Genomic DNA, 8,873 nt, shown 5'->3' with positions numbered 1-8,873 from the left:
GCTTATGGGTACTCCCCTCTACTTTCCTCATTTCTCCCTGTAGTTCTTTGAACTGTCTTGATTTTTCCAATAATTCTTCCTTTAGTTGTTTTAATTCCAAATCGTGTTCCTTTTGTTTCTTTTCTAGCTTGGTTTTCCATTCTTCCTCCAATTGTTTCCGAAGCCCGCCCATGTCCGCCTGCCTCGCCTGCCGCGACCATGTGGTTTGAAGCGGTGACTGAAAGCACTTGCCTCGTGTCGTGCCGTTCGTTGCGCTAAAAATAGCTGCCTACTCCTTGTTGCGCTGATATGCGATTGCGCCGCCATTGTGCGACTTCGAGTTCGTTTGTCGGCAAAGTTCGTGCTCAGTGCATGAGGGTGAGCTCCCCCAAAAAGAACCATCCCGGGCCATGGACTCTACATTGAAAGACATACCTATGCCACCCGGCACCCGTTCGCCTTAAAAAGCCATCTTATTTCGCGGAAATAATTTTAAATCGCTCGAATTTGGGGAAGACGGAGGGTCGCTTCACTCACCCCTGATCCGGTTCCCGCGAATTTAGTTGGAGGCAGGATGGATTTGAATCCCACTCTCGGACACCTGTGTTACGAATTCTGGCCCGCCTGGCGTGCGAGCGATTGCGTAACTCCAATCGCAATCGCGTCGCCTACCGGACGGACAATTCAGTCGTGACCCTCCTGGAAATACTGCCAGGAGCCAGTCACGGGTGGGGGTTTCACGTCACCACGATCGTGCCAATTGCCCACCCGCGCAGGATAGGGTTGTTCGCCAAATTCGACCGACCTAAGTACCTGCACGAGTCGTCGACCGGGCGATCGTACCTCGCCGTAGGTCGGCCAAGGACTCGAACCGCTTAAGCGTGATATTCCATGCTACAGTGATAACCGAGCAGTGTTATCGCCGACCTCGACGGATGTGATTCTGTTTACCGGGCGTTCAAAACCCTCCACTAATTTATTCCGCGATTCAAGATGGGACTTTCAAAAGGGAAAAAAGACATCGAACGGGATACATTTCACACGAGGACATTTATTATAACACACACGTATTCAAAAGCAAGGCAGTCATGCCTTGTACAAGAAACAAATAGAAAGCATTACCACCGAATACGAGCAATGCAGAGTCACTTACACAGGTCTACTTATAGGGACACGGCGCCAGAGCAGTCATACAAAAGCAAAGAAAAACCCTCTCATAGGCAAGCGAGTAGACAGGGTTTTTAAACCTTTATGGTCGTGGGCCGTGGATGACCGAAAAGGCCCGCGAGACCGAAGGGTCTTACCCGCGCCCTCGTGGCGCGACAGTGGGCAGGTCGCTATGTCGACTCCCCACGGCCTTGCGTAGCCGCGCCTGTCCTCGGGCGTGGTCAGCGAGCTCTCTCCTACGTTGCTGCTGGTGCTTCCACGACCCACAGTCCAGCAAGAAAGGACTGGAGGGCAGAAGGGGTTTCAGGACCAGAGAGAGTGGTGTCGACGACCCAGACAGAGAGCTCATGGATCAGAGAGAGAACGACGTCGACGACCCAAACAGAGAGCGACCACGACCTCCAGACCTCCAGACCCACAGCCCCACAGCCCCACTCTCTCGACCTCTCATTCCGCGTGCTCTTTTATCTTGACGGCGCATCGCCCCTCTCTTCGCGGCGCGCAGGGGAGGAAAATTCCAGGAGAGATCGGCCCGGCTCTTTTGTTTTAAGAACTGCCTCCCCGCGTCTCTTCCGCACGTGCTTTTCGTTGGGGGGGGGGAGGGGTGAGGCCATCGTCCGTTCTCTCCCGATGAATGTCAGGCTTCTCGCAACCCTGCTGAGGTGGCAACGTGGTGGTGGTTGAGGTGGCGTGGTTGGTGGTTGTTGTAATAGTGGTGTGGTTGGCGTTTGTTGTAATGATGGCATGGTTGGCGTTGTGGTTAAGTTGGTTGTTGTGTGGTTGATCCAAAATAACGATAGATAAAGAAAAACGGCTATCTCAAAGAGTCGCAGCCCGGTGAACACGAAGAAACCCCTTTAAACAACGGTGGGGAACTCGCTGCACATAAACTTAGCGTCATAACTGATCTAAGGAGCCTTTATGGTGTATTGCGAATTTCCACTGCCGTAACAATATTATGAACAGATTTGGATATTGGGCCATCTCAAAATTTTTGATGGCAGTGGAAAATGGCTGCCACAGCCATCAGCGGCTGAATTTGAGATGGCCCAATATCCAAATCTGTTCATAATATGATAGGCTACTAGTGTGCCAAATTTGGTGCTTTCCTCACAAAATGCACAATTGTTATGCTAACTTGCCCCACTAAGTGGTAATAAGTACAAAATAAATAAATAAACATGGATGCGTTAATATAACGGTGACTGTGCATCTCGTGCTCTGCACAAAGCAAACAAGACTATTGTCATGGAAACCTTTCACATGTCAAAACGGCAAAATCGATCCTTCTGATGTTTGGTTAACAACTCAATGATGCAATATGCAAATTTTGTTCACATTTCAAGTCAATTGGATGAGAATTTATTATTTTATGCTCCCTTGACCTTTGATCTTTTGATCCAAAAAGCATTTGACATCTAGCTTTGGATTGGTGAACCAATTCAGTGACCCAATATGCAAATTCTGAAAATTTCAGGTCAATTGGATGAAAATTGACGATTTTATGTCACACTGACCTTTGCCCTTTTGACTTTTTGCCTAAATTATTAATTAGTCTTCTACATATTCTCATAATAAATTTTTCTTCAAAATTCGATGACAAAAGCTCAAATGGTAAAAACGTTATGACCAGGACAAACACACAGAGAGACACACACACAGAAGTGATTGCAAAACCCCGTCCCCTGCTGTGCACAGGGATGGGCGAATCTATCTATAATTCCAGCAGTGTGTGTGTGTGTGTGTGTGTGTGTGTGTGTGTGTGTGTGTGTGTGCGTGCGTGCGTGCGTGCGTGTGTGTGTGTGCGTGCGTGCGTGCGTGCGTGCGTGTGTGTGTGTGTGTGTGTGTGTGTGTGTGTGTGTGTGTGTGTGTGTGTGTGTGACCGCTGTTTCTCGACAACCGCTGCTCCGATCTAATTGAAACTTGCCAGGTATATTGCTGGGGCCCTGAGGATGTGCCTTTTCCAGGTTTGATATTAATCGGACAAGTGCTTCCCAAGTTATGGCCATTTATTTACCAAACCAATGACAAGACACGTTGTTGTGTGAGCATGGTCGATGGGGAAGGGAAGCTCAGCCGCGTTCGCCATTACGGGTTATAACGTACGGACTTCCGGATAATGATGACTTCGTGTATTCTAATAATTTCTCGATTTCTTATGCGCATTTATAGATAAACACAATGCCGCAAGTTATGATCGTTTTCATATGAGACGGTGCATAAATTTCGGTAACATCAGAGTGCTGGTATGCTCCGAACCAGGAAGCAATTTTTTTTTCTCTTCTCTTCTCTTTTTGTTTTTCCTTGCAATGACATTGCGAAAAGGCAAAATACATTGGCGCTCATTGAATAATTGGCCATTAAAACCTAAATTGCGAATTATCGTAACTGTGATATGCGAACTTCCGCGCCACGCACGTACGGGCACGCGAGAGCGAAGAAACGGCCTGTGTGGTTGTTGTTTGTTGCTCGCGGTTGGAATATTTATTTATTCTTCTTTTTTTTTACGGGCATGTACTCGTCTATCCATAATTCCAGCAATGTGTGTGTGTGTGTGTGTGTGTGTGTGTGTGTGTGTGTGTGTGTGTGTGTGTGTGTGTGTGTGTGTGTGTCTGTGTGTGTCTGTGACCGCTGTTTCTCGACAACCACTGGTCGGATATAATTGAAACTTGCCAGGTATATTGCTGGGGACCTGAGTATGTGCCTTTTCAAGGTTTGATATTAATCGGACAAGTGCTTCCCAAGTTATGGCCATTTATTTACCAACCAATGACAAGACACGTTGCTGCGTAGGCGTGGGCAATGGGGAAGAGAACCTCAGCCGTGTTCCCCATTACGGGTTACAACGTACGGACTTCCGGATAGTGATGACTTCGTGTATTCTAATAATTTCTCGATTTCTTATGCGCATTTATAGATAAACACAATGCCTCAATCCAGTCGTCGTTTACGAGAGCGAAGGAACAGACTGTGTGGTTATTTGAAATATATATTTTTTGTCTTCTCTTCTCTTTGTGTTTTTCCTTGCGATGACATTGCGAAAAGGCAAAATACGTTGGCGCTAATTGAATAATTGGCCATTAAAACTAAATTGTGAATAATCGTAACTGTGATATGCGAACTTCCGGACAGTGAGGACTTAACTTCGCGTAGGCCAGTGCGCGGCCGGCCGACGATGACATCACGTACCGTGCCGGTTACGATGGGGATCGATCGGTGCCTTAGTTACCATGGTGTAGGAGTAGCAATGGTCAATGGCAGCGAATGTCATGGCAAGCAAAGACAGGGAGGTAAAGTTTATTTTTTTTTTTGAGGGTTTAATGGCGCTGTCAGAGCCAGGAGGCTCTATCCACGCCACGCACCAGAATCTGATCAAACTCGCCTACAGCCATAGCCCTTCAAAGGGAGATACATTTTAAATGGGTCTCCCACATTCCTTCAGGAATTTTAATACTGCCTTACAGAGTTGAGGGTGCTTCCAGTTCATCCGCCGCAGCATCACCTGCAGGTACAATACCCTTATCCCCATAACTCTTATACGCCGTACACGACGCTGCCTCGATTCCCCATAGAGAGGGCAATTTAGAAATCAGTGATTTAGATCTTCAGGTTTTCTGCACACATCACAGAACCCCGTTTGCGGACATCCAATTCTATGGAGGGATGCATTTAAGCGACAGTGCCCGAGTCTTATTCTACAAAGCACTACCTGGTCACTCCGCGAGAGCCTGGGGAGCTTAACAAGCGGAACCACCTCTGACTGCACCTTGTGAAAAATCTCCCCTTTGTGCAGGAGTCTCACTGACTCCTTGACCAGACTTACGGTCCTTGACCAGACTAATGATTTATGAAGGTCCCAAGGGGATTTGGGTGACATTGTCCATTCTGAGGGCATGCATTGCCGCAAGGTCACTGGCCTCATTCCCCCCAATGCCCACAAGTGCAGGGATCCAGCACAAATCCACCACCAGACCCCTCCAGTTCATGATGTTATACAAATGTCAAGCTTCGAGGACCAAGTCATACCTACAGCCACCCTGTAAGGATTCCAGCGCCTTTAATGCCGAAAGTGAGTCCGAGAGGATAACTGCACTAAGAGGATTGAACTCGATTATCCATTCCATAGCTCGGACGATTGCAAATAGTTCCGTCGAGAAAACTGAAAGATGATCGGTTAACCGAAAAGCCCTGACCACACGGACATCCGGGATACATATAGCCGCCGCTGTCCTTCCTAGAGAGGGTTCTTTGGACCCATCCGCATATACAGTATATGCAAAGATTGACTCCAACTTGCATTTATAAACTCGATAGCCTGGTTGCGCTTTACCACAGGATTAACTGAATCCATTTTTCCCCAGAGATCCATGCGGAGACGAAGGGGTTTGAGTGTCCAGGGCGGGGGGGGCGGCAAATGGGGACTTTATGTTGGGGGCTGACTGGGAGGGAGTCAAGCTTCATTTCCTTGGCTAACTTGATACAGGCCAGGCCAAGAGGCAAGGAAGCGGAGTCGTTGTCTAACTTCAGGTATTCCCAACAATTTTCAAATAAGGATTTACCAGGATGGCTATCCCCAGAAGAAGTGGATCTTGCCCAATATTTCATTCTCAGCAACTCCCAACGAAGGGACAAGGGCATCTCACCTATTTCCACCAGAAGGGCAGACACTGGAGTGCTAGTAAAAGCACCTAAACAGACACGGAGAGCTTTTGACTGGACAGTCTCAAGTTTTTTACGGTTTCTCTTGGCCATATCACCGAAAGCCAGGCATCCGTAATCAAGGTGGGAACGAATTTTAGCTTTGTATATCATGAAAAGACTGTCACGATGTGCTCCCCACTCTGTTCCAGAAAGACAATGTAATAAAATTATGCCTTTGATACATTCATCCGTCAGCTTCTTCACATGCGGAGTCCAGGTTAGTCCCTTATCAAAAGTGACTCCTAAAAAAGACACCACTCGAGATGGATGGATGCACGGGCCATTAATTACCATTGCTATGTCATCCGTTCTCTTCTTACAGGAAAATATGATATACTTGAACTTATCCGCTGATAGTTTAAAACCCCAGTCTTCGGCCCATTTCTCCACGAGCCGGATATCGCCCTGGAGTTTTTTACTCGAAATAGCAAGATTTTTTTACACCGGATCCACATAGCAATGTCGTCGGCAAACAAGAATAACTTGCTATGGAGCTTGCGGAGGGAGGCAACATCATTTATCATAATACTAAAGAATGTTGGGCTTAAGCAGCTTCCCTGGGGAATGCCCTTATCAGAATGAAACGAAGAGGAGAGGCTCAGGCCAACCCTCACCTGAAATGTTCTATTCGATAAAAAGTCACCAATCCAATTGTGCATTCTGCCATTGACCCCGAGATTACTCAGTTTATAAAGGAGGCCATTTTTCCAGACTGAATCGTATGCCTTTTGGATATCGAGGAACACTCCCAGAAGAGACTCCTGATTACCTCGGGATTTCCTTGCATCATTTGCCAGTGCGGAAATGTGATCCATAACGGACCGTCCCTTTCGAAAACCGCTCTGGCCTTTATACAATACGTTGTTATTTTCCAAGAAGAAAACCAATCTGTTGTTCACCATTTTCTCCATTAATTTGCAAACAACTGAAATAAGGGAAATCAGACGATATGAAGATGGGACAGTGCCATCTTTCCCCTCTTTCAGGATAGGAATTACAATAGTGTGTTTCCAATCACAGGGAAGTTTCCCTCAAGCCCAAATCCTATTGAAGAAACTCAGGAACACTCTCAACACCCGATCCTCCGAGTGCTTGAACATAAGGAACGATAACCGATCCGGGCCTGGGACGCTATTCTTAACCGAATGAATCACCTGCTTCAGTTCCCAAATAGTGAAGTCAAGATTGAGTGAAGGAGTTGAAGGCAGAACTGTATTGGTGATCACCCTGGATTGACTTACAATTTGGGGAAAACAAGCCTCTAAAACGTCATCCTTTATGATATTCTCACTACTACAAAAGAATTGGCCCATGGCTTCTGCCTTGTCTGCATTAGAACACAGGGCTATGTTCTGGGAAATAATCACTGGAAAAGATTTCCCTCCCGACTTAACTCCCTATATACTTTTGACTCTTCCCCATATAGTTTTGAGAGGGGTATCCGGATTAACTGATGAACAAAATGATTTCCAAGAGGTGGACTTGGCCCGTTTTCTAGTTCTTTGGGCTATCGCCCTTTTCCTCTTGTACTCTATAACGTCCTCCAACCTGAGGGTTTTCCTAAGTCTCTTTAGAGCCGCCCATCTTCCCTGGTTTGCTAATTTGCAATCCTCATTCCACCAGGGGACCTTAATTTTCCTACCCCCTGAAGGAATTGAGGTTGGGATTGTTTCCCAAGCAATGTTATACATAATTTGAACAATATTCTTATTGATGCTATCAATGTTGTGAACACCAATCTCTTCCTTCACTTCCCTGACACCGATCTGAAAACTGACCCCAATTCGCCTTAGAAAAGTTCCAAGAAACCGGTCCGAGTGAGTCCACAGAACCCCTTTCACATTGGAGATTAGTGATCACAGGAAAGTGATCACTCCCTAGCTTGTCATCATGGACTTCCCAATCGCATCTCGCAGCTTCTATTGAAGAAATAAGAGTGAGATCCAGAGGGGACATCTTCCCTGTGGATGGATTTATACATGGTCCCTGTCTGTCATTTAATATCACCATATCAAATTCATCGATCAAATTCTGAATAATATCGCTGTTCCTATCAGTGTTTTTAGAGCCCCAGAGAATATTATGACTGTTGAAATCGCCACAGACAAGTACCACCCCCTCACACCTTCTAAAAACCTCCTGAAGACACTTGTGCATCAATGGTTGGCAAGGATTATAGACGTTTATAATTGTAATCCTCCCCCTAGAGCCATGGACCTTGATAAGAATACACTCCAGCTCCGTAATGTATTCCGTTTCCGTGAAGGGAACAAATTTCACCATAATGCCACACCCATCCCCTTTACCTCAAGCTCTATCCCTACGAATAAGGGTATACCCTGGCATATGGAATCGATTATGCTCCTTGAGCCATGTTTCTTGAAAACAAATAATATCCGGTTTAGTTAACAACTCAGAGACGTATTTTTTAAATTCGGACACATGCGCCACTAGACTTTTAGCATTCCATTGGATGATTAACATAAACTACATTTGGTCCTGAGACTGTTTGGCATCAGGACTGGTTTCTCTCTCTTTTTTTATTGCCCGTCTTGCTAAATATCTTATTAATATCCTTGGAAGAAATACCATCCCAACCCAGATGTTTACAGGCTGCTGAAGCAATAATGCTAATCTTCTCCGATCTCCTTTGCACAACAGGTGTGCAATTTACGACCTCAGTAATAAATCCAATGAACCCCAATTTAGAAATGTTCAAAACCACCATGGCACTTGAATCCTCAGTTTGGCAATCCTGATCTATTGTCTCCGTCTGACAACCAACCGAAACTGTTTGTATCTTAACCGGAGCTGGAGTTTTAGTAATCCTATTCGTTTCTTTGACTGGCAACACAATCTTGGGGACCTTGAGCACCGCCTCCGCATACGATAACTTCCCAATGGTTTTCACTTGCTGAATCTGTGCCACTCTTTGAAATTCCAGACAACCTCTGTAGGCTGCACTGTGCTCCCCACCGCAATTGGCACAGCACATCTTAACACTCGTACAACTTTCATACTCATGA

The sequence above is a fragment of the Eptatretus burgeri genome, chromosome 14 (assembly GCF_056783735.1).
Source record: "Eptatretus burgeri isolate ZD-2024b chromosome 14, Ebu_testis_v1, whole genome shotgun sequence".
Classification (NCBI taxonomy): domain Eukaryota; kingdom Metazoa; phylum Chordata; class Myxini; order Myxiniformes; family Myxinidae; genus Eptatretus; species Eptatretus burgeri.
The sequence above is the reverse complement of the archived record's forward strand: the minus strand, read 5'-3'. Positions refer to the sequence as shown.